This window comes from Puntigrus tetrazona, chromosome 23, assembly GCF_018831695.1.
Source record: "Puntigrus tetrazona isolate hp1 chromosome 23, ASM1883169v1, whole genome shotgun sequence".
Lineage (NCBI taxonomy): Eukaryota > Metazoa > Chordata > Actinopteri > Cypriniformes > Cyprinidae > Puntigrus > Puntigrus tetrazona.
In genome coordinates, this window is record NC_056721.1 from 17,732,473 (window position 1) to 17,757,057 (window position 24,585).

General features: G+C 37.2%; 1 pseudogene; it reads left to right on the forward strand.

Moving 5' to 3' along the window:
- LOC122328574 overlaps window positions 1–24,585 on the forward strand; it is a 44,550-nt pseudogene that overhangs the window by 17,029 nt on the left and 2,936 nt on the right.

The following is a 24,585-nucleotide window of genomic DNA, read 5'->3' on the forward strand; positions in this document are numbered from 1 at the left end:
GGACTCTGAGGTCACGTCTGCTTCCTGCTATACTCTTTCTCTCTCTGTCCTTCCTCGCCCTCACTCTGCATTTCCTTCTGTTGTGTTTTGAGCTGCTAGCATCTTGGATTCCCTTTGATGTCAATCAGAAAGCTGCACGTCCCTGATGCGGACTTCTGCCTGAACGCTGTTTACTTTACTAAAGGGCTTCGACTTTGTTTCAGAAAGGCAGAATACGTCAGTCAAAAACATTAAAAGCGACATCAACTTTCTTTAAAAATGTCCCTGGTATTACTGTGCACAGTTGATAAGTTTAAAAACAAACTTAAATAGCTTATCACTATACATTATACACTACTATATATTTCATTTTATTGATTTTATTTATTTTCCAGTTAATAATCAGTTTAATCAAACCTGATTTAAATTTTTTTATGATGGACAAACGTTTCGGAGGCCGTACGTAAATGTGATTGACACAACATGAGGTCATATTGTGTCATATTATTTTTTGCTAAATATTGGACATAAAAAGACCTTTACTTACCGTAATATCTTACCCGTACCCAGGTTTAATGCAGATGTTACTTTATATTGTCGTCTTCTCTTATTGGACAGTTAAAATAGATGGATCCACCCCCTCCAAATTCATTCAATTTTTTGAGCCTCAAACCAGCCACACAATGGGCCTCAAGCATGAATCACAAAAGCAGAAGAAATTTGTTTATTTTTCATTTTAAATGTGTAATATAAAATAATAAATAGTGATATGAATAAATAAATTCAGGACCGCAATTTAGGTATGCAACTATTTTGGAAGTGATTTACACTACCCTTTTTTTTTTTTTTTTAGAGTTTTTTTTTTTTTTTTTTTTGCAAGTAAAGATTAAGGTCATCGAAACTGATGTTGAAGATATATACCATTATTTTTATAATAGTACAGATTTCTATTTCCAAATATTAAGACACACAACTCTTTTCAACCTTGAAAAGAAATGCAGCAAATCATCATATTAGACTGATTTCTGAAGAATCATGTGACATTTAGTTCTTTAATCAAAATACAACATAGCTGTGGTAATTAATTCTACACTGTATAATGAGTTGCTCTGTGTGTTTTCCCACAGGTTCAAGCTAATGTCGAGAAGGCCTTGACTCTGTTTGGTCAACTCCTCACCAAGAAGCACTTCCTGCTGACATTTATCCGCACGCTGGAAGCTCAGCGCTCCTTCTCCATGCGTGACCGTGGCAATGTGGCATCACTCATCATGACAGCTCTACAGGGAGAGATGGAGTACGCTACAGGAGTCCTTAAACAGCTGCTCTCTGACCTCATCGACAAGAACCTGGAGAGCAAGAACCACCCTAAACTGCTGCTCAGGAGGTGGGAGAAAACACACACACTGTCACACTGAGTTAATGCCCATTCACAACAAGAATGATAACTGTGAACATAACTGTAATGATAACTATGTTAGCATCCTTACCGATGCACTGTAACATTCCGTATATGTGACCCTGGACCACAAACCCAATCATAAGTGTAATTTTCTTTTTTAAATTGAGATGTATACATAATCTAAAAACTGAATAGAGAAGCTTTCCCATAGAAATGTGTTTTTTTAGAATAGGTCAATATTTGAATATCTTAAAAACTCAAAATATTGAGAAATTTACAAAAAATCTTCATGGTACATAATCTTTACTTATGTCCTAATGATTTTTGCCATAAAAGAAAAATCAATCATTTTGACCCATACAATGTATTTTTGGCTATTACTACAAATATACAGCGACTTAAGAGTCACATAAGGGTCACATATTATGTAGTTTTGTCACCTGTTTAAATGCTCAAGGTCTGAATGAGTTCTGATTGTCTGTCAATGTTTTTATTATTAATCAGCTGAAAAATAACTATATTGTTCTCCTGTGATGTTATTGTTATATATACAGTGTGAACTCCCCTATTCAAAAAGAATTATGGCAATCCTTAAACTTAATAGTTGCCTGAACAGACAAACAAAATCAAGGTTTAGTAATAGTACTCTTAAAGCTACAGTAGCCTGTTCAAAAGTGTCATTGAGAGGGCAGAAATATTGTAAAACTAAATCACGACTTCTTTGCTAGAAACCTTGACTAACATATAATTCCACAAAAATCCTAGCACCTCAAATTTTCTTAGAAAGTTATGTAAGTCGATATCCTCCATCTCACCCAACTGTTGACCCTGATGTAGCGCACTTACTAAAGTACGCTAATGAGCTATTCAGGACACTTCCCACTCATGAAATACCTGTTGTCCCACTCCATTCGCCTTATCTCCCCTTCACCGGTTTATTAATGAGCATATAATTTAATAATAGGATCTTATGTAAGGAAGTAATGGGAGTTGGTAAGTCTATGTGAATGCATTATTGAACAGCAGAAAAGGCTCCTGGTGGGCCTGAGGGAGGAAGGAGCCGCAGTTAGCAGCTCGCGCTAACAGTCGCTCTCGTTTGCCAGCTACAGATGAATTAGGAGCATTGAAGTCCATTAATTACGGCATGCTTTAATTACTTCTGTTCTGGAGAAGCTTTTGGGGGTCTTCGGCTGGCGACAGGTTGGCCATTAATGGAAGACGTCGCCCAATTACTGTAATTGTCTGGTCTTAATGAAGATTGGTGGTTTGTTTTGAAAAAGTGTGGGGTTTTTTTTATTGTTTTTTTGAGAAGCTTTCATTCACTTTTGGATTGCATTTTGTGTTGTATGAATTTTAATTCATGTTTTATCTTATTCTCTTCTTTCCTTTTTCTCTTTAAGAACTGAGTCTGTTGCTGAGAAGATGCTTACGAACTGGTTCACTTTTCTGCTGTACAAGTTCTTAAAAGTAAGTATTGTTACTGACAGCATTGTATACAGCATTGATAATGATAATATTGGGTGCCCTTTTTACAGTACAGTTATACATTTACTGCTAACTACTGAGTATTATTAAGTAACTACATGTATTTATTCTATGGTTGGGGTTTGGCTTAGGGTTGCTTGCACATAATTAAGGTGTGTGTATGTGTTATAATAGTAAATATAAGTAAATGTTACATCAGTAACAAGTACACCTTAAAGTAAAGTTTTACCGAAATGTTTCTTAAGCAGAAAACCAGCATTTTACAATGACTCCTGAAAGATTTTGTGAACTGAAGACTGGAGTAATGCTAAAAATACAATGTTACTGTTTATGCTGATATCCTTGATGAGCATATTGAAAATCTTATTGACCCACAATTTCTAAATGGTGCACCACTTTATCTCCAGCAACAGCAACGTTTTTCACAGTTTGATTCACAAGTCTGATTCACAAGCAGTTGACTCCTATGAGTCAGTTTTTGCAACGCACACGCAGAAAGAGAGTGTTTTGACTCGGTTTAAATCAACTTTACGAATAATTCTGAATTCAAATATGTGTTTTAAGGTATATTTCACGCAAAAAGGAAGTTTTGCCATTGTTTACTCTATTTGTTCTGTAAATCGCAAAATATGATTGATCCAATGAAAATTGTTTTAAAATTAAACATTTAATTTTATGTTTAAATAGTTTTAACATTACATTTGAAGCTTTCAAAATATCACATTTCGTGGTGTGCAGAAGCATTTGAAACAGCCTTGCAGTCAGTAAATGATTACAAACAGAATATTTCTTTTTCATTACGGTAATTACTCTCCTCTGAAAAACAAAAATGCACCCAGTCACATACAAAAGCACAAAATTGAACTTGCCTTTATTCTGCAAGAATAGAGGGACCAGAGGGTCTTTCCACAACAAGGTCCAACATGATGTGACAAATAATGAGACAGAAGCTGTCTGTCAGTGCTCGGCCAGTTCAGAGGCCATCCCTACAGGCACCTCTGCATCCTAGCCTCCATCAGCTCTTAGCTCCATCTCCTTTTATATACTCCTACCCCCGGCCCCCCCTCCAGCTTCACTCCATGATGCCACTCACAGAGCGTGATTGAGCTCCAGGAAGTCAGTCCTCCCCTGTCTGTCTCTCTGTCTCTCTCTCACTCTCGCATTAGCAGCTCTCTGGTTTTATTAGTTCAATCATGCAGGGCTCAGCATGCAATGGAAGAATTTTAATCAACAGGAAACGGGAGTCCAGAATACTTTGACTTCATAGAGATTCATTTAACGATGACACAAACTGAACATGCTTTTGCATTATTTGAGAACATCAGATGTAGTTTATAATGGAAGTCCATTCAAAAAATTTAAATTGTCCTTATTTATTCACATTACTAATAAAATCAGTATATAGTGTTGTTTATATGTTTGTTTATTGTTCATATTTAATATGTATATATGAACACTTTCATGTATATGTAAAAAAAATAATTGTTTATATGTTAAATGTTATATATATATATATATATATATATATATATATATATATATATATATATATATATATATATATATATATATATATAATGCAAACAAAAACGTTTATCGCAATTAATTGTTTGACAGCACTAATACAAAGTCTTTTGCATTCACCAAAGTTGCATTTATGTGCTCAGAAATAATCAAAACACTAATATTGTGACATAGTGTTACAATTTAAAATAATTTATTTTTATAATATATTCTAAAATGTCATTTATTCCTGAGTTTTCAGCATCATTACTCCAGTCTTCAGTTTCACACAATCATTCTTATATGCTGATTTACTACTAGTGAAACATTTCTTATTGTTTTCCTCTATTTATTAAATTTACTGTGTCTTGATCAAATAAATTCAGCTTTGATGAGCATAAGAGACTTCATTAAAAACATTTAAAAAGTGAAAATATTTTTACATTTTGCCTAATACCTTTTATGAATTATGGAATTATCGCAGATTAACAAAGACATGAGGGTAATTTTGTGCTTTTGGATGATCTCATCCTTTCAGACCAAATAAGCCAATTCCAATTTGCTCATTTGAAGTCCGTTTCAAGCTTTGACTGTTTACAGGCCCCCGTTTGGCTCCTCTGCAAGCTGACAAAAGTTCAGAAGCAGACAGTTTGAGATCGCTAATTAGCATTAGGAAAAGCGGCGCTGTTTTAGACGGATGGGATTGTGGCGTGAGTTAGTGGAACTGACAAGCTGTTGTCACCAACACACAGCTTGTAATATCACATATGAAGACACTGCTCACACAGCACAGTTGAAGCAAACTGACACAAATCAAATCTTTTTCACAAAGTGCTTTTTTTTATCAACATTCCGGCCACAGTGCTGCTTTTGAACAAGGTCTGCTCAAGGCTGTGGTGTGGAATAATTGATATGCTAGCTCTATATTTCAACAGGATATTTTCCTGCTACTGTTCATTAGCCCTATGGGTGGGTGAGGTCTGGCTATGTGGTCTGCACTCTCTCGCTCTCTTCCGTCTCTTTCTTTAATGAAGCTGAAGCGTGGGATGAGGTCTGGTCTCTCGGCCGCGCGCGCTGCAGTGGGGGTCTCTAAGAGTGATGTATTCGCGCTCCCTCTCGTTAGCAGCTGTCGGCTTAATTAGCGCAGATGCTAACGAGACGTTAACAGCATATGGTGGGAGGGTGGGTGGAGTAAAACAGGATGAAGTGATGGAGGAAACCAGAGGAAACTGTTTCGTGTGGGTATGTGTAAGGCGGAGGGAGACGGTGGGTTTCCTCGCTTTCGCCGTGCCCATCATAATCACTTCAGTCGGGGGTCGGTTGAGGAGGGATACATGCCTGACGTGTCTTGCATATGACAGCTCGCTGTAATTTTTTCTGCCTTACAAGTTTCATGCATTGAACCTGATCAATCTTCTAAAATTATCTAAAATTTTGACTTGACAAATTGAAGCTACAACAAGTAAACTTGTTAATCACTAGTTTCTGAGACAGAAAGCTTTTTCACATAGTACCACACAAAATCTGAAGCTACAATGAATAGGATTGCTAATTGCTAGTTTCTGTCTCAGAAACTCATTGCAGTAGCTTCAGATTGTAGCTTTGGGTCCTTTGTAGCTTCTGCCTCAGAAACTAGCGATTAGCAAGTATATTCACTGTATCTTCCGAATTTGTAATTCACACAATATTTGCTGTCTGTGAATCTACAAAGATGAATAAACTTGCTAATCACTCGTTTCTGAGGCAGAAACTAGTGCTTAGAAAGGTTTTCACACAGTACCACAAAAAATCTGAAGCTACAATGAATGAGAATGCTAATTGCTAGTTTCTGTCTCAGAAAAACTCATTACAATTCATTGGTGCTTCAGATTGCAGCTTCAGATCCATTGTAGCTTCTGCCTCAGAAACTAGCGATTAGCAAGTTTATTCACTGTAGATTCAGATTTTGTTAAAGTGTAATTCACATAATATTTGCCATGTCTGAATCTACAATGAATAAGATTGCTAATTGCTAATTTCTGTCTCAAACTAATTACAATTCATTATAGCTTCAGACTCTAGCTTCAGATCTTTTGTAGCTTCTGCCTCAGAAACTAGCGATTAGCTTAGACTATTCATTGTTGCTTCAGATTTTGTATTAATTCACACAATATTTGCTATGTCTGAATCTACAATGACGAGTTTACTAATCACTAGTTTGAGGTAAAAAACGAATGGTAAGATTATTCTGCACAAAATCTGAGGCTAAAACCATTCATTGTTAATTTCTGTCTCAGTACAGTTCCTCAGATTATTTGTAGTTTCAGAAACTAGCTATTAGAATGTTTATTTATTAAAGCTTCAGATTTTGTTAATATTTAATTCCCACAAATTTTCTGTCTGAAGCTGAAGATTGCTAATTGCTCATTTCTGTCACAAACTCATTAGGCTACACTTCATTATAGCTTGCCTGCTGAAAAAGAAACAGCTAAAACTGGTCTCCCAGCCTTTTATTAGCTGGTTTAAGATGGTCAGCAAGCTGGTTTTAGAGGGTTTTGTCCAGATTTTCAGCCTGCCAGGCTGGTCTTACCTGGGAGACAACCAGCTAAAACCAGCCTTACCAGCCCAACCAGTCTGGAAGACCAGCTAAAACCAGCTATTTCCGTCTTAAACAGCTAGGACCAGCCAATCAGACTAGGCTGGTTTAAGCTGTTTTTTCAGTCGGTTCACATTGTAGCTTCAGATCCTTTATAGTTTCTGCCTCAGAAAGTAGTGATTAGCAAGTATATTCATTGTAACTTAAGAATTTGTGTTTTAATGTGTAATTCACACAATATTTGTTATGTGAATCTACAAATATCATTTCACATATTAAAAGTTTTATTTCTATTTCAATTTACGATTTAGTTTTTAGTTTTAGCTGTTGTCTTTACATATCAGTCTGCACTCTGAGTGGATGCTAATTGTCCAGAAAAAGTTATGAATCATAAGCCAGACTCCATAAGGCTAGTTAACTGCTAATGGACATCTAACCAGCCAGCACATAAATACAAAGATACTGAAAACTGAAAGTTGTTTGTTAGTCCGTGAAAGATGTTAATGCTAATGCAGAAAACAACCTATCAGTCCACACCCCAGCAATCTCTCTCTCCACACCTATCCGTTTGTTTCACAAAAGGTTTAAGTGCTTCCTCCCAATCGTTAACCTCCATCTATCTCTCGCTCTCTCCCTGCGTTTAAACTGTTTGTCTTTTTAGAGAGGGGCTTTTGAGGTGTGTGAGAGGCTAATGGTTGTATTGATTGGCAAGTCCTTGTGATTATTTGAAAGCGGTGCACCATTATAGCTGCTTGTTTTTCACATCTGAAGTGACAGTTTATCAGTAATCAAGTTTTGCTCAATATACATACCTGAAATGCATTTTATGTCCGTGTGTTTACTATGAAAGAAAGAAGGGCTATCGATTACGTCATCTTTTTGCTTTGTCTTCCACTTTTTATGAGGTGAAAGAGTCACAGTGCATGTATTCATGACATTATGGAGTTCTAACACACTGTTGTTGTTTCCTGACACTCTTTCTCTCTACAGGAGTGTGCAGGTGAGCCTCTCTTCATGCTGTACTGTGCTATAAAACAGCAGATGGAAAAAGGCCCTATAGACGCCATCACTGGAGAGGCCCGATACTCTCTCAGTGAGGACAAACTCATCCGACAGCAGATTGACTACAAGACTCTGGTCAGTGCAAGTGCACAACATTACCAAACTCATCTGTTGTTTCCTTATGTCTCTACATATTTGAATTTGCAATAACATCAAGATTAAACCCAAATTTACCTGATGGTCTCAGGTAAAATTCATGTGCACAATTATTATATAAGACAAAAGTGAGCTTGAAATAATTTTAAAGCGCCATGCTGTTAGCTTAGTAACATGCTAACCCTAAACTCTGTTGAAATTAATTGAGTCAATTCTCTGTGCACTACATGTAAAGAGTGTTATTCTGCTGATGGATTTCTCAAAAATGTAGAGCATTTCAAAACAGTCACTTAACAGCTTTAAGGATGGCAACAGTAGGCAATTGCAAAACAAAAATTATATAGGAACATACTGGAAAATAAAATGTGATATATTGCAATGATATATAGGAAACTAGTGCTATACTGCTTTGATATATTGATTTGAAAAAAAAGTTTACATTATATGTGTATGTGTACTTTGTATATGTATGTATCAATGATTTTACAAACATACAGTATGTTTTTTTAAAGATTTTACTTTTATTAATTTGTATATAAGATATTCTTATATTTTAAAATATATATAAATAAATATATTTAATATTTAAACATAACATCCTTTTTTAAGTATATACATGCATGTATTTGCATTTATAGATACATTATAAATATACACAGTATGTGCACATTTATTACTTATTGCATAAATACATCCAAAATATATATTTCATATTTTTGAAAAGTGACAATTTCTTCTGTATTATTCAATTTATTGTAATATATTGTCACAATATAATTTAACACATTTCATGTCACGAAATAATCATTATTCTATAAAATAAACTATTTTTCTTTGAAAGGGTAGGCAGCTCACTGGTATTTTTAACTTGATTAACTTTTTACAGTGCAGAGTACTTTAACTCTTCAAAACAGATGCTAATAATAAATTGCTGAAGCTGATTAATCTCATCTCCTTTTAGACTCTTCACTGTGTGAACCCTGAGAACGAGAACGGCCCAGAGGTGACTGTGAAATGCCTGAACTGTGACACTATCACCCAGGTGAAGGAGAAGCTTCTGGATGCTGTGTATAAAGGAAGCCCATACTCCCAGAGACCCAAAGCAGGAGATATGGACCTGGGTAAGACTTTTGAGAAAGATGAGGAAGGAATATGACACAAAATGCTTTTAGCACTTGAAATTGTTATACATATGGATAATCCAGGGTTAACTTGTTTCATGTTGCACACTATTTATACTTTGCCCAGGATTTGTAATTAATGCTGGGCAGTTGGATTCATACTCTACATTTGGAAACCCTGGGTTAATGTTCCTATTTGCATATTTATGAGGTCAATAACATTGATTGGCAAATGACCCATTTTAATAACTGCCTGTCCATCTCTGAAAATGTTTAATGTTAAAGTGGAGCTTTCTGTGGCAAAGCACTTGAATATAGAATGAGATGGTTTATGATTGGTTTTCTGTTGATAAATAATTTGCTGTAACATTCTGGCACCACACCGTATACTGTAAACCTTTGCTTCTGCAATTCGGGAAGGTTTCATAAGCTAGGGTTAAAAGCGGTGCTTAACCTCTTCTAAAAATTGCACAAGCCAGATGTTTCATAACCCTGGGTAAAGAATGGCCCTACACAGGGTTAAAAAGATGATAACCCAGGGTTAAATCCCTCAAGAGATTTGTGGTTTGGGTGAAAGTGTATATATACATATATCGGGGTTAATTGCATCCAAAATTGTTTTTCACATACGCACTAAATGAGCTTAATTGAATTGACCATTGGTATGTTTAATTAAATTATTAAATTATTAACATCACTATTGCATGTTCTTATAATCAAATGCTTCTGTTCAAAGCAAGTATTGTCAACTGATACAAATGTTCAGCTTATCAGCAGCTTGATATAAATGGATGCTGAAGTCACCGTTGTGGGCACCAGGGAAATAGACACTGAACCATATCATCCACAGCAAGATCCCATTAGCTCGAGCAGTTCCCAACATGATTGTCATCTGGCTCAGTCTGAGTGATGCTATCAGCTGCAGATCTCATCTGGCTTTGCTCTGCTCCTTGGCAGTTGTCTTTCAGAGCCTGTTTGGAAATAAGAAACTGCGACTTCCCTCTGCAACAAACAAACAGGGAGGTTGTTTATTGGAACGGTTTGCTTGTAAGAGGCTTAGAATAGTCATTCCCATGACCTTGATCAGATCCGTAATTTAGATCCGACCCGGACTCTGAATTCCTAGTTATGTCGCTCACCTGATCACCTGCTATCTGTCCAGCTAGCACAAGCTACTATGCTCTGCACAGGGAGATTTGGACAAGGTCTGCACAAGGTTGTCCTCTAAATGAAGCCTTTCTAAAGAGGAAAGCTTCCCTCAAGTGGTCAGTCGTCCTTGCTGTGGGAGTGATGTGCTTGTTGTATACACATAGCTAGAGTTTGAGCACAGTCCCCAAAAGTGAGTTAAATTTGGAAAAACTTGCTTTTACGAGCCATTTGAGGGCATCCTCTGTTGAAAAATCAGTTAATGAATAAGTAAAGACATGAAACATCATTCTGTTCTTATTGACACACCATCTTGTTTTCTGTTTCAGAGTGGCGGCAGGGGCGACTGGCGAGGATCATTCTGCAGGATGAGGATGTCACTACTAAGATTGATAATGACTGGAAACGCCTGAACACACTAGCACACTATCAGGTACAGTTACTCTCCACACCTGAGCTGTTACCATGAAAATAAACAGCACAAATAAGGAAAATAAAGGTGTTATGGACAGAAATGGACTAAGCTGTAAGGTCTTTGAAATGTCATAAAAATGCAATTTTGTCGTGTTTTTGGAAGAAGTCTCTTGTGCTGCATTTATTTTTTTCCAAAAATGCAGTAAAACCAGTAATATTATGAAGTACTGTTTTTCTTTTGCTTTCCTGTGACTGCAAAGCTGACTTTTAATCATTAGTCCAGTCTTCACTATCATGATTCTTCTGAAATAATTCTGAAATGCTTATTCTGTGCTCATTTATCAAAAACATTTGATAAATTGTGTACATTTTTTTTTTTGAGTAATTTGCAGTAATGTTGTGTTCCTCAATGTTCTCAGGTAACAGATGGGTCTGTTATCGCCCTGGTGCCAAAGCAAAACTCTGCATACAACATCTCAAACTCATCTACCTTCACCAAGTCCCTCAGCAGATACGGTATGAACTCTCAACGTCTAGTTTTTATTTTCTCCTCAGAGACTTTCATCAAAAGAGCGAGATCACATTTTCCATATTCAACCGAAAGATTTGTATTGCACCCAGAACTCACTGGCCGCTATTTTTCCCCTGAAAATGAGGATTCGCACTAGTATCGTGTCCTCGTGTCTCGATTTCAAAAAGCTAGCAGACTTGATGTTTTTCGCCTGTTCTTTGTGATGATTTTGTTTTGTTTTTGGAGCACTTTGGCTGTTTGTGCGAATAAGAGGTGATGATAGCACAGAACTGAAGGTGTTTTGTTCCTCAACCCAAAAAAAGGGAAGGGGGATCAGAGAGAAAAAGCTGTTTAATGTTGTCTGTCCTCCTCAGAAGCGAGTATCCGTGATTGCCGCAGAATTACATGCACTCAAGCCATGGCTCTCTCATGGCAGACGTCCATTATATTTCCCTTTGAGAGGGGGCTTCATGTCTGGGATAATTCTCTGAGTGCTCAAACACTGGACACACGTTCGTATTGTTGTTCAAGTCGTGTTTCGCTCGTTGCCATAGAAACGGTGGCGGTTAGCACAGTCATTGCGGTGTCGGTGTAGATCGCGGACATTACATGAACTGGCTCTTACGTTTTTTTTTTATTTGATTTCCTGGATTTTTAAGCTCCAGAAAATAGCTTTGAACATTGTTCCAAACCCCTTCACACCCTAGCACAGGAAGTGAATTCATATCTTCAATACCCTAAGGAACGTTCCTCCCCAGCCTCCAGAATGGACATGGCGATAAGAGCACCGGACAGATATGCATCTCCTGGGCCTCCGTAATGAAGTTTGACACTCATTACCATTAATAATGAACGATGCATTCACAGGCCACGAGAGAGAACAGAGGAAGTCTTATTTCAGACTGCTCACAGGGTATTTTTATATATTCGTGTCATCCTTTATTATCCTGAGCTGAACATTATATGCGATTTGTGTCACATTGAGGAACGAGATGCAAACACTTGTGCGTTGCTTGCACCAGGCAGGCACGAATGGCCTGTTTGGCCTAGAAACATACTCATAAATACATTAAAATTCAACTGCAAGTACGCAAAGGCAAATGTTTGGCCAGCAGTCCTCCAATATGGAGATTTCTATAGCTGATACTGATATTTAGAAAGTACTGATATTTATTTGCTTCTGTTTGTATCAGCATTATATCAATCACCCTGATTGATATAATGCTGATATAAACAGAAGCAAAAAAAATATACAAGTTTGAGTGTTGTTTGTTGTTGTTGTTTTTTTTTTATTTGATCAAAAATATTTATTTGACAGTAAATCTGTGAAATACTATTGCAATTTAAAAGAACTCAATTGTAATATATGTTGAAATTGTATTTATTTCTGTGGTGAATTGTAGTCACCTCTAGTAGTACTAGTCTACAGCGTCACATGATCCCGCAGCAATCATTTGTATGTATTTAATGCTGAAAACAATGTTTGTAGGAAACCATAATAAAATCGTTCATGATTCTACATTTTTAAAAGACCTCGCTTCACTTTAACCTTCTTTAGTAACATTACAAATGTCCATTTACAAATTTATAAATCAGTTTAATGCTACATTGTTCAGAAAAACAACAACTTTGTTGGTGGCGTGAACTAGAAACTTGACCGTAGAAGACCGTTATGCTAATGCCAATCATTGCAGCAACACCATGAAGGCAACACACTCTCGCACTGCATTATGAATTGCTTTCTAACACATTTAGTTTCCTGACTGTCGGTGTTGACATACTTGCACAGAGTAAGTTTCAGCCATTACTGTTTATCTCCGCTATCTTGTGGTCTCTGTTTAGCTTATAAATGCTCATTCCCTGGTTTATTTATTCCTTTATTTATTATTTATTTGCTTTTTTACTATTATGTTATTCTAAGCCTTGACTTTTTTATGCGGTGTAATATAAAAGCGCTGCAAGGAGCCGAATTAAGCTTACAGTGGCTGTTTCTTTCAAGCACGCCGGTCTGCCAGTCTGTGACTGATTAACTAGACTCCAGACGCGGGACTCTATCTTTCACTCCCACTTGCCACTTAAGGATAGAATAAACCTGAGGGAGTTTTTGATGGATTCTGCAGATGCAGTATATTCATTGTAGTTTAGGGCATCCACAGGAAATGATCCTTACCCAGAATGCCTTATCCTCAGACAGATTACTGTGCTTAACCATCCATTAGCCAGAGCTCAGCTCCTCTCTGCTCTCATCTTTGATGTGTAACTCCTGGGTATTTAGCAGCCGACTGCTCATCAGATAGAAGAGACCGCCGGACCTGATTTACAACCGCCGATCTGACTGTTTTATGCTGTTTAGGTTTTCACTTTATATTATATTTATGAAGATGGGTGGGTTCAATACTACCAGAGATTTCTGAACCATCCAGATAGCGCAAATTATGATGAAATAAAAGCAATAAGCCTTGAGAAGTCATGCGTTGCAGTGATTTTAATGCTGTATGAGTACCTAAAACACCCTTGACTAAGGTAAAATTGCTGTAACGCATGGCCTTTCAAGCTGTATTGCTTTTATAAAATGGCAGCAGTATAAGAAACATGATAAAAGACATACATTTTTGCCATATAGTTTGTTGAACTTTAACATTAATCAGAATAAACAGTTCTTTTTGGCAAGTGGGATTGTTTCTCATCCTAGCAAAATGTAAAAGTAGTACTATCCGTGATATAAAACGCTAGAAATCATTTGATGATTTCTCTTTCTCTCAGAGAGTATGTTGAGGACGGCCAGCAGCCCAGACAGTCTGCGGTCCAGGACGCCCATGATCACACCCGATCTAGAGAGCGGTACCAAACTCTGGCACCTTGTCAAAAACCACGACCATGCAGACCAACGAGAGGGAGATCGCGGGAGCAAGATGGTGTCAGAGATCTACCTGACACGACTGCTGGCCACCAAGGTGAGCTTGAGGGTTGCCAGGTTTTCACATCAAAACTAGCCCAACTGCATTTTTAAAAAACATTTCAGTCTTGGGGTAAAACACATTTTTTTGATCGGGTCCGACTGGTAAAATTAACAGTGGTAAATATCACGTTATTGGGGTCACTTTAACCCACTTGATATTGAAAACAACCTGCTGCGACAGTGCAGTTAAAATAGAGGACTTGGCAACACTGTTCTAAATCCTTCTAATAAGATTTGTTTTGATCACCTTACATCAGTTAACATCTGGCCTCTTTGTCCACTTTCCTGGTTTCTTTGAAGATCTTTTGATCTAATATTGTAAAAAGCTTGCCCAAATGATATATTTAACACAAAAAGAGGTATAACATCTGCTCTGAAAGCCACAAAAATACACAGAACATGGTGGGTTTGTGTTAGAATCAGAACTTCCACTTTTAGATGGTATGGTTTAAATCCAGTGTTGCTAGTGTGCTGGACGAGCTCAAAACTTTTTGGACCCGTTTAAACCTGTATTTAGCATTGTCTAGTTGAGACTGGATCAACAAAACGGCATCTTTAAGTTTTGATGATGATAAAAACAATGTGAAATGTAGTTTTTATCCCAACCCAATGCAATAAACATCAAATATGTTCAGATTGGCCGCAATTGTCCCAGAATTATATTCAGTGTTGACAGAGAAATCACTTGAATCTAGTTGAAACACAATATAATATTCCCACTCCTTTTGCTCTTCTATCTTCTTCCCCCATTCTTGGTTTATTGCTTTGCCTCCTAATTGTTAGGCTAGGAAAAAAATGAAATCAGAATATGTTTACAAGCCTCTCGGGTGGTCAATTTTGATACATAATAAAAAACGATAGATAAATGTAATGCTGGAGCGGAAGAGAACAGCAGGAGACAGGTAATTTGTTGTGGATCGAGTGCTTCATGGTGCGTGGGTGACAGAGCTCGGAATGAATGCCGGGAAACCTCATGGACTGTGTCTGTCTGTCTCAGACACACACATACACACCAGTATCCTAATCAACACACTCCATATTATCTGGAGAGCCACTGCTGTTCTCCCCGCCTCAGACATGATGAATAAACCGACATCTCCTGTTCGGCTGCTTGAGGCTGTTTAGCGATTTTAGGCCTTTGGTAAGTTTTGCAAGTAGCGATTTTGTGCAAGTAGTCATTGTGATCAATAGGAGAGGTTTACAGCTGAGAAAGTTGTAATAGCTTTGAATCGTTACATTTTCAGGCTTTTCCTGTCCAGAAAGTTTCTGTAATACAGTGATTGTCTGCTTGTAGGGGAAAAGATGTTAAATTTAATCAAATGAAAAAACACATTTTGTTGATAACATCAGCGCATTCTACCGATTATGTCATGCTAATATATAAACAATTCCAGTATTTAAATGTTAGGGAGAATTTCTTTTCATTTTGAATGATAAATTTAGGTAATTTCACTGTTAAACTTAGTGTTTAATATGAATAAAAGCCCAAAAAAAAATTTGTGATACAAACTGGCAATTCAGCTGTATTCTCTCAGAATTGTGATATAAACTCAGAGTTGCAATTTTAATATATTTTTTATATTATTTAATATTTATTGAATCTAAAAAGGACATTTTACAGCCATATTCATTAAGAATCTCAGACAAGACCTTCCTGTTTTTTTCTTTCACTACTGGGTACTTTACAGAAATTTGTCGATGATTTGTTTGAGACGATATTCAGCACGGCTCACGTGGCAGTGCCCTCCCTCTCGCCATTAAATACATGTTTGACTTCCTGAATAGCAGGCGGACAAACACCAAATCACAGATTCAGATGTTCGACACACCTGGAAGAGCAACTGGTGAGGAGGACCACCGCATAGACTAAATGACTGATTTTGAAATCAATTGATTTTGTTCTCATTATCTACCGTTTTTCTTCCCCTCCTTCTCAGTTTGCCTTTGAGGTTCTGGGTGAACGTGATCAAGAACCCTCAGTTTGTGTTCGACATCCACAAGAACAGCATCACAGATGCGTGCCTCTCCGTAGTGGCCCAAACCTTCATGGACTCCTGCTCCACATCTGAACACAAGCTCGGCAAAGATTCCCTTCTAATAAGCTGCTCTATGCTAAAGATATTCCCAACTACAAGAACTGGGTAGAAAGGTTAGTGGACTAAGATCTTGCTCAGCAGAACATTTTAGTCGCTAATTAAAACCTTAAATGACCTTAAATCATCACACTCATCTGGACCCGCTGTTATGCTGTCCTGCAGGTATTACTCAGACATCATGCGCATGCCTGCCATCAGTGATCAGGACATGGCGCTTTATCTCGCTGGAGCAGTCCAGACTCCACCTGAGCCAGTTTAACAGCATGAGCGCCCTTCCACGAGATCTACCTCTACATCACCAAGTTACAAAGGCGAGGTAAGCAAAAGAAAAGCATGACTTTGTTCAGAATGCAATACTAGCGCACTGCACTGCACAGTGTGAATACTATTATTTATACAGGTCAAAAGATGTCCTCATTAAAAGAAATTGACGAAAAGTCATTTATAGAAAGTATTTAAATGTGCCTGCTTTTAAGGTTTCAAATATGTTTTGGAGGAGGAAAAAATATGCAAAATTGGTTTTAAATAATGTTACATTGTCATTCAGTGTAACAATACTTTTGTAAATACAACATGCTTATACATACTGACTTGTATGTATTAAAATATATATAAAAAGAATAAGGAAGCTATTAAAACAGTGTTTTAAATGAGTAAAAAATCTTATTTACAAATGGGTAAAAATACAAATTAGTATTTGGGGTGTCTTTAATGTGCCATATAAATAGAATTTTGTTGTAAATATATCTAAGATTGTTACACTGAATGATATTTTAGTGAGGTAAATTTAGTAAATCATATATATATATATATATATATATATATATATATATATATATAATTTTAGTATATTGTTTTAGAAAATGTTAACTATAAACCATGTCAATATTTAATAATAAGAGCAATTAATTTTTATTTTTTAGAGAATGTCCTTTTGAGTTTTTATTTTTTACATTTAATTGCTCAAACCACATCAGGTGGTCAAACTAAACAAATGTAAATGCATCCGTTGTTAAAACTACATATGTAAATATTACTCTTGCAAAAATAATGCTATGTTATAGTCAGATATGACAGCCGCTGATGCACATGTGCCATCGCTGATGATGAAGTAGCTGAGTATCTCTTCAACAAACTGATGTTCAAACTGCCTAAATTAAACTAAAAGAAAGACACAGATGTTCAACAATACACAATACGTCTTAGTTAAGTAGTGAGACTAACTTATCTTTCCAGTGCTGTTGCAACTCCTCTCCCAGTTGCGGTCTTATTCTTGAAATGTGCTGATGGTGAATAAAACGCATGCGCGCATTTCGGATATAACATTGGAATTAAAGATCAGATTTATATCCTTTGCGAAGACACAATTTATGTAGGGCGAGTCTAAATGGAGCCCGTTGTAACAAGTCTGATAGATATCCGATCAGAGAAAAGCGTATTACTGGGTATACCACTGTTCATTAATAGTTTACCAAGTGTAAACAAAATTGGTTAATATCACATTTTGAAACAGAAGGTCAAGTTAAGCGTGTTGCATCATGGGATACACTATTTCAAACAGTGCGCTCTGAGTTGCACACTTAACAATTCAGCAAATATGTAGTAGCTATTTCATGCATACAGAAAATTCTCTTGCTATAAATAATGCACACACTTTTCTTTGAAAAAGGGTGTAAAAGTATGCCATTCTGAAGATATTACATAGAGTAAAAACAAAAAAAAAAACACGCCTACTATGACTAATACATCAGATTTCGACGAAAACAGTCAGGCCCAGCTTTCTTATAGACTGTTAAAATGGCAAAGTCTGAGAATGTAACACTTTTAATACATGACCACTCAGATGCAGTATTATCAATGTAGCCCTTCACACATAACGCCATCTGACAGCACACACGAGATCATGTGTCAAAAGCAGTGACTCATTCCAGCCAGGCTGGATAAATGGAGAGATAATGAGCCGCAGAAGGAGACCATTTAGTTCTACCTCGCACAGAAATGTGTGTGTGTGTGTGTGTGTGTGTGTGTGTGTGTTTTAAGTGAAAAGAAAAGAAATAGACACAGTGGGTCTGCATAATTATTCCTACATTTGCAACTGTGTTTCTTCACCCATTAAGCAGATATAAAAGGTGTCCATAGATTAGAACCTAGCCTTGTGTTTCTTTCTAAAGCGATTTCATTTCCGTCTTCCATTTCCTTGCCTTCGGGAGAGTTTAGTCTAACACAACTCATCAAACATCATCTAGGCTCTCTATGAAACCGCTCTCCCTCTCTCTGTCTGACATTTAATACACTGCAGCTGCTTGTTTTTAAACAGCCGTTTATGTTCATTAATCTTTATTATCCAGATGCGCCGCGTGTCCACACGAACACCCTTCGCTGAACCTGCGTGAAAACAGGAGGAAGTGTAGCAGTCCATTATCCGCGCTGAGGTGTTGGAGATTCTTTTCTTCGCCGTTTCCACTTTACATTTAGACACTTGCTTTTGGTTAAACCAAGCAGATGGGTGTGTTAGCATCACACGCTGTTTCCCAAACAAGTTCTGGAGAGAGCACATTTGCATTTCCGTTAGCAGACAGACACGATACCCAAATGAAGCGGTGAAGCGAGTGGTTTAAAGATCTTGATTTTTGACTGGTAACCAAAAGGTTGTAGGTTTGAACCCCACCTTCATTATTATTTTTAAGTTCACTCTGCCTCTGGCACAACTTTTTAGCCCCTTCCTCCGCGCTTGTTCACTCGCCCAGTAGCATAAAATAAACAAAAAACAATCATAAAATCAGATAATTTTATGATGTTCCTTCTGACCTTGTCTCATAAAGATATACATGTACATCGTTTCGCCACAGTTTCAAAGAGAAATGTCCACAGAGTGCTAAAACACAGGTTTAATATATATGACCCTGGCACATTTTTATTACACTGATATATTTTGCTAAAAGTAATTGTGCGAAATAATTGTGTAAATTTGTGTTAAAAGAATAAAAGGTGTCTGCCTCTAGTGTTTTCATTTCTTTTGGAAATTGCATTAGTATGTATTTGTTGGTATATATTTCATGTCTCGCACTAAAAGTGCACCACAGGTACCACACCAGGTAGTTGGGTTTTCTTATTTATTTAGAAATCCTAATTGTTATTGTATAGTGACTTGGTGTCATTTTTATATCTAATTATTTATTTTTCTCATGCAGCCAAATAAAAAGTAAAAATCTATATTATATGCATTAAGACTATGCATTTTATCATTTTTATGCTGGAGAGTATATACAGTAATTTATAATTTTGTCGTGCTGGTTCTTTGCCTCATAAACCAACTGAATAGCTACCTACTAAACCGTTAGAAAACACTCTAATCTGAGGTCATTTCCTCCTCTACAGATCCTGTCCCACTTTTCACTAGAAGGGCCAGGTTAGCTCGGCGACAGGGACTGCGCAGTAAACTGGAACAGGTTATACGACACCATGGCTCTGACAAGCTGAGGACCTCCTCCCCCATCTCTCCCACCCACCTCAGCTGTCTCCCTCTGACCTCCTGGCCCGCCCCCGAGCCTACTGCTTACAGGCACACACACACACACACACACTGCACTGCACGCACGCACACATACACAAACACACACACACTAAGCTAACGGACTGCAAGGACAGAAGCAGTACACTGGAGACCCCTCAGCCCAGGGTGGAAATCCTCTTTCATCACTTCCTTTAGACTCAACACGTACCAGAATGTCTCCCCCCCGGACGCCACATCCAACCAATAGGACTTACGTTTTTGGATTTTTTATCATTTTGGAGTGTGTATTGAGCCATGCTTCAACATGTGCTTTTTACTCACCAAGGATGTCTTGTATTATGAGCCAGAAGACCTTAAAGCCCATGAAGGATAAGCGGTGTCTTTTTTTCCCCACCCGACATACAGCATTTTGATTTAGCGCTTACTTTAACAACTTTTTTTTACTCTTGGTTGATCAAACAACTCACTCCTCCAGTCTCCTGCCACTTGTGTTACTGCTGGAATTTGCACAATTTACAGGAACTACAACAAATGAAAATGATATAAATATATATATAAATGTGTATAGATATATAAATGCAACTGCATTTTTATACAAAAAGAGTGAAAAGATGCGTTCAAAGTTTTCCATTTTAACATAGAAAGAATAAGATGAATTTTGATATGTGAAACAAAGACTGAACTATGAAAAAAAATATCGAAAAAAATGTCCTGTGCCATGTTTTATTTGAATGTTGTTTGAGTAAAAAAAGCGATTTTCTTTAGATAAAATGTGCTATGATTTAAATGTTGACTACCCTAGTGACTGAAGAACTGAGAGTGAAAAAAATGTGCAAAAAGAACAAACTCAGACAAATGTGTTTCCCTTGTGGTACCTAGTGTTTTTTGAGGAAATCGTCCTCACGAAAAACAAAGGTTCATTGTTTAGTTGGTGGATGAATCTGTATGTTTAGTTTTGTACACTTTTTTCAACCTTTATTGCTATTATGGTTTTAGTCTGAAAGCCACTTGAGGACATATTCTTTTTGCTATTCCAGGTGAAAACTCGATCGAAAATTAATAGTTGGCGTTTTCATTTTGTGTTTCACTTTCATATTCAGACCTTGAGCACTCTAAGCCTCGGTAATTTTTTGCACAATTCAGTCTAGAATGAAGGAAAACTTGAGATTGAAGAACTGGCGCCAATGTGTTTACGATTTACTGATGATGTCACAATGTCGCATTCACAAAGAGAAGGTTCAGTGGCATCGCAGTAAAATGTAGCAAATGTTAATTCCATGCCGTTCCACTCACTTTTAGCAGCCTCCGTTTGTTAAAAGCTTACAAATCAAACCGTTGAGCACAGAACTTGTTTTTAAACTGATTAATTGTATGTGAATGCCACCCGTTCACGAAAACTGATAGTTAAGCTGATTTGAATTCATCTCAGAAAAGTGGTACCTATCTTCCACGTCCTTAAGCGCCCATCATGTCAGGGGGCAGTAGATGCTTTTTATGGAATATGTGTATTTATTTTATGTTTTCAGTTTATTCAATTTTCGAGCTCATAAGCTACTTGGTTTCCTTAATGCCATTTTTTATTGGATGTTTTGTGCTTTTTCTCTCGATTTTTTCAACAGCCCACTAACTTTCGTCTCTATCAAGATTGGTGATTTGCAGTGTTACAAATACAAATGTAGGCGATTCTCAAACTGTTTCAGGGTATCAAGCGGATGAAGTCCCGAGCTCTGCTTTACTTTTTTCTCGCCATCTTGGTTGTTTTGAGTTTCTCTTTGCCTTCTCTTGCAGCGTCGGTAACTCTGCGAGGATGTGTATTCGCAGTGACTGGCTTTCATGTGCTGCAGGCAATTCTCTTAAAGTCAATCGTGTTCAAACAAGAGAGAGCCTCTCCTCCTTTGCTTTCCACTGAGATTAAAGCAGAAGTAGACTTTCTGAGATCACGATAGAAACGTCTTTGAAAGATTTAAAGTCAGAACCCCAATGAGAGAAAGAAAGCGCGCGCACCAACGAGCGTTTGACAGGATCTGCTCGCGTTACCTCAGCCATACATCAGGTTCGTTCCAGCTGAAAGTAATAATGAATCACTCTTTACACATTTATTTATTTTGGGATTACGGTTTACGATGTTTGATTTCCATGCCATTCACGATTTGTCCTAATCAACCCTGGGCAGGCCTCCACAACTCCTCTCACAGCAGTATCTTTATATTCAAGACAATCTCCTTATGGGCTAGAGATGATGTTCACCTGTTAGGAAGCAGTCTTTTATTTTTCAGTCTTTTCCACGGAGTGTTTCACAATTGAAGCCAATTAGAGCACGGTTGGATTTGCTCGCTTGTTTGTATTTTAGCTCTCACTTGAACTCTTAGCTATCATTTTCTGGCAATCTTGGAAATCATGTAGGAGGGCTTTATAAATGAAGTAGAGATGATCGATAGATAGACTTCCTAACATACAGGACACAACTGCAGGGCGTATATGTCTGTACGATTTTAGAGTAGAAGAAAAATGCTAGACGTTTGGCATTGCAGGTAGCTTAGGCCCTTCCGTCTGGCTTTCCTTAAGTTAGTATATTTCCCGTTCATTTCATTAGATGAAGTTTCTGCATGCTTTACAGCATTACAAAATAATTTGAGAATACAAGCATGCTATTCTACTTTCATTCCAAAAAGGCAGATGATGATCATTCTACATATCATAATGTCATGATCTAACAATGTATTTTTATTTTTTATCATTACTTTCGGATGGAAAAATCTCAATGTGCTTTGCTTTGTACTACGTAAAGCGGGACTTTATTGATAGTGGTGATTGCTCCAAAGCAGCTGAATTTGCGTTGTAATGTCTCAGGGCAGTGTTTTCACTTTGATGTAAATCTTTGCCTTTCTTTAAATGCAATTTATTTTTTTATGATGATTACTATCTTTGATTTTAGCTGGTTTTAGATGTTGAGTTGTGGAGACATGTGGAACTCTTCAGAGATATTCTAACATTCCGAGACTTAGCTGTGTATAAAGTATTTGAGTAGTGCCTCTCATTTCTGACACTTGTTTTGAGAACTACTTTGAGTACAGGAACAAACAAACCAAGCAGGAAAACAAACCCAGAACATAAGGTGTTTTCAGATCCACAGGAGCTTTTCGTTTTAACTTTTAGAGTGCCTTGTCAGCTCTCTCTCTCTCTCATTTCTCTCGACCTCCTCAAACCCTTCACATTTCCCCCAATCCATTTTTCTTTCCACTCCGCCTCTTTTATCTTTTTCTGTACATGCACCTCTTTCTTACACTCCTCCTCAGTCGAATAGGCAAATCCGGGTTTTGATTTCTGCTCATGGTGCTTCCAGATTGAAAGAAAAATCCTTTTTGGAAGGATGAATTAACTTAAAGCGTAGGAACAAAAAATATGAGCATGTAGATTTCCAAGCGAAAACTAAGAAGTTACAATACTTTGTTAATTCCTGATGCCTTTGAAGAGAGTTTCAGACTTGAATCAGCACTGCTTGACAGGATTTGGCTGTTAAATGCTCATTGTGTAAAATGTTGTGCCTCTTTCCTATTTTGCAAATTTATTATGTGTAAATATACACATGCATCAGGAAGAGATTAAACATTTTTAGCTAAAATGTTGTATCTGCAATCTTTTGATTTTCAGCTGCTCGTTTCCCCAAGTCTTATACTGTGAATATATTACTCTGTATCAGTATTGGCAGAGTCCACTGTCGATTTTATGCCATAAGGAGACTTTTTAACTACACTTTTTTTAAATCAACATTTGAATTTATGTGACTTTCTCAGAAGTCAATAAAAAATTCATGCAGAGAAATTTCTACAAATGAATATCAAATTTTTTAATTTCTGACTTGTTAAAAATATGAAATTTTATGGTTGAGGACCTATTATATGTTTCCTAAGGAGTCTTTGTGTTACTTCCAGCCAATTGATTCTACTATTGCAAAAAGGGGTATAAACCAGCATTTCATTTTTAAGGCAATCCAAGAATCAGCTGGGACTCAACTGAAACAAATCTGTATTCATATTTATGTGCCTTGTGGAGCTGCTGACAATGGTGAAGACACTACAATAGTCAAGTAAATGAAACAAATAAGCATGAGATGTAGTAGATGTGGCGCCTAACCACATACAATCAAGCTATTTATACAAATTTAGTAATATCAAGTAAAAGTGATCAATTTTGTACTTAAAACAAGCGAGGAATAAAGACAGAATACATTTTGAAGTAAAATCTTCATTTTTGCCAGCTGTATGTGAGCAATAGCGTTCAATCTAGGCTTTAAGCGGCTTGAAGCAGGAATACGTTCAGTGTTTATCTGATAGTGTCTGACATTTGGAGTACGGTAACCAGCGGAGGAACTTTGGTTTGGCTCTTTATTCAGCTCAGTGAGCCGCCCAGATGAAACTACCCCCATTGGTTGGAGCATATAATCGCTCAGACTAATTCCAATTAAAACTCTTTTGAAGGGAAAATAAATTGCCTATGATTTGCAGGCCCACGAGGTCTTTGCGTGATTCTATCGGACTCGAGTGTGCATGTACCAGTGGCTGTGATTTATGACTGCCTGGCAGTGGATGTGATTTCTTTCCTCCTAAGCGGTTGATCAATGACGGCCGCCCATGACGAGAGCAATTAAGCTCCATTCCACTTTTGTTGCTAGATGCCGTCTTGGCTGACACAATGATGCTCTGATTCTCTCAGTGAATAGTTTCA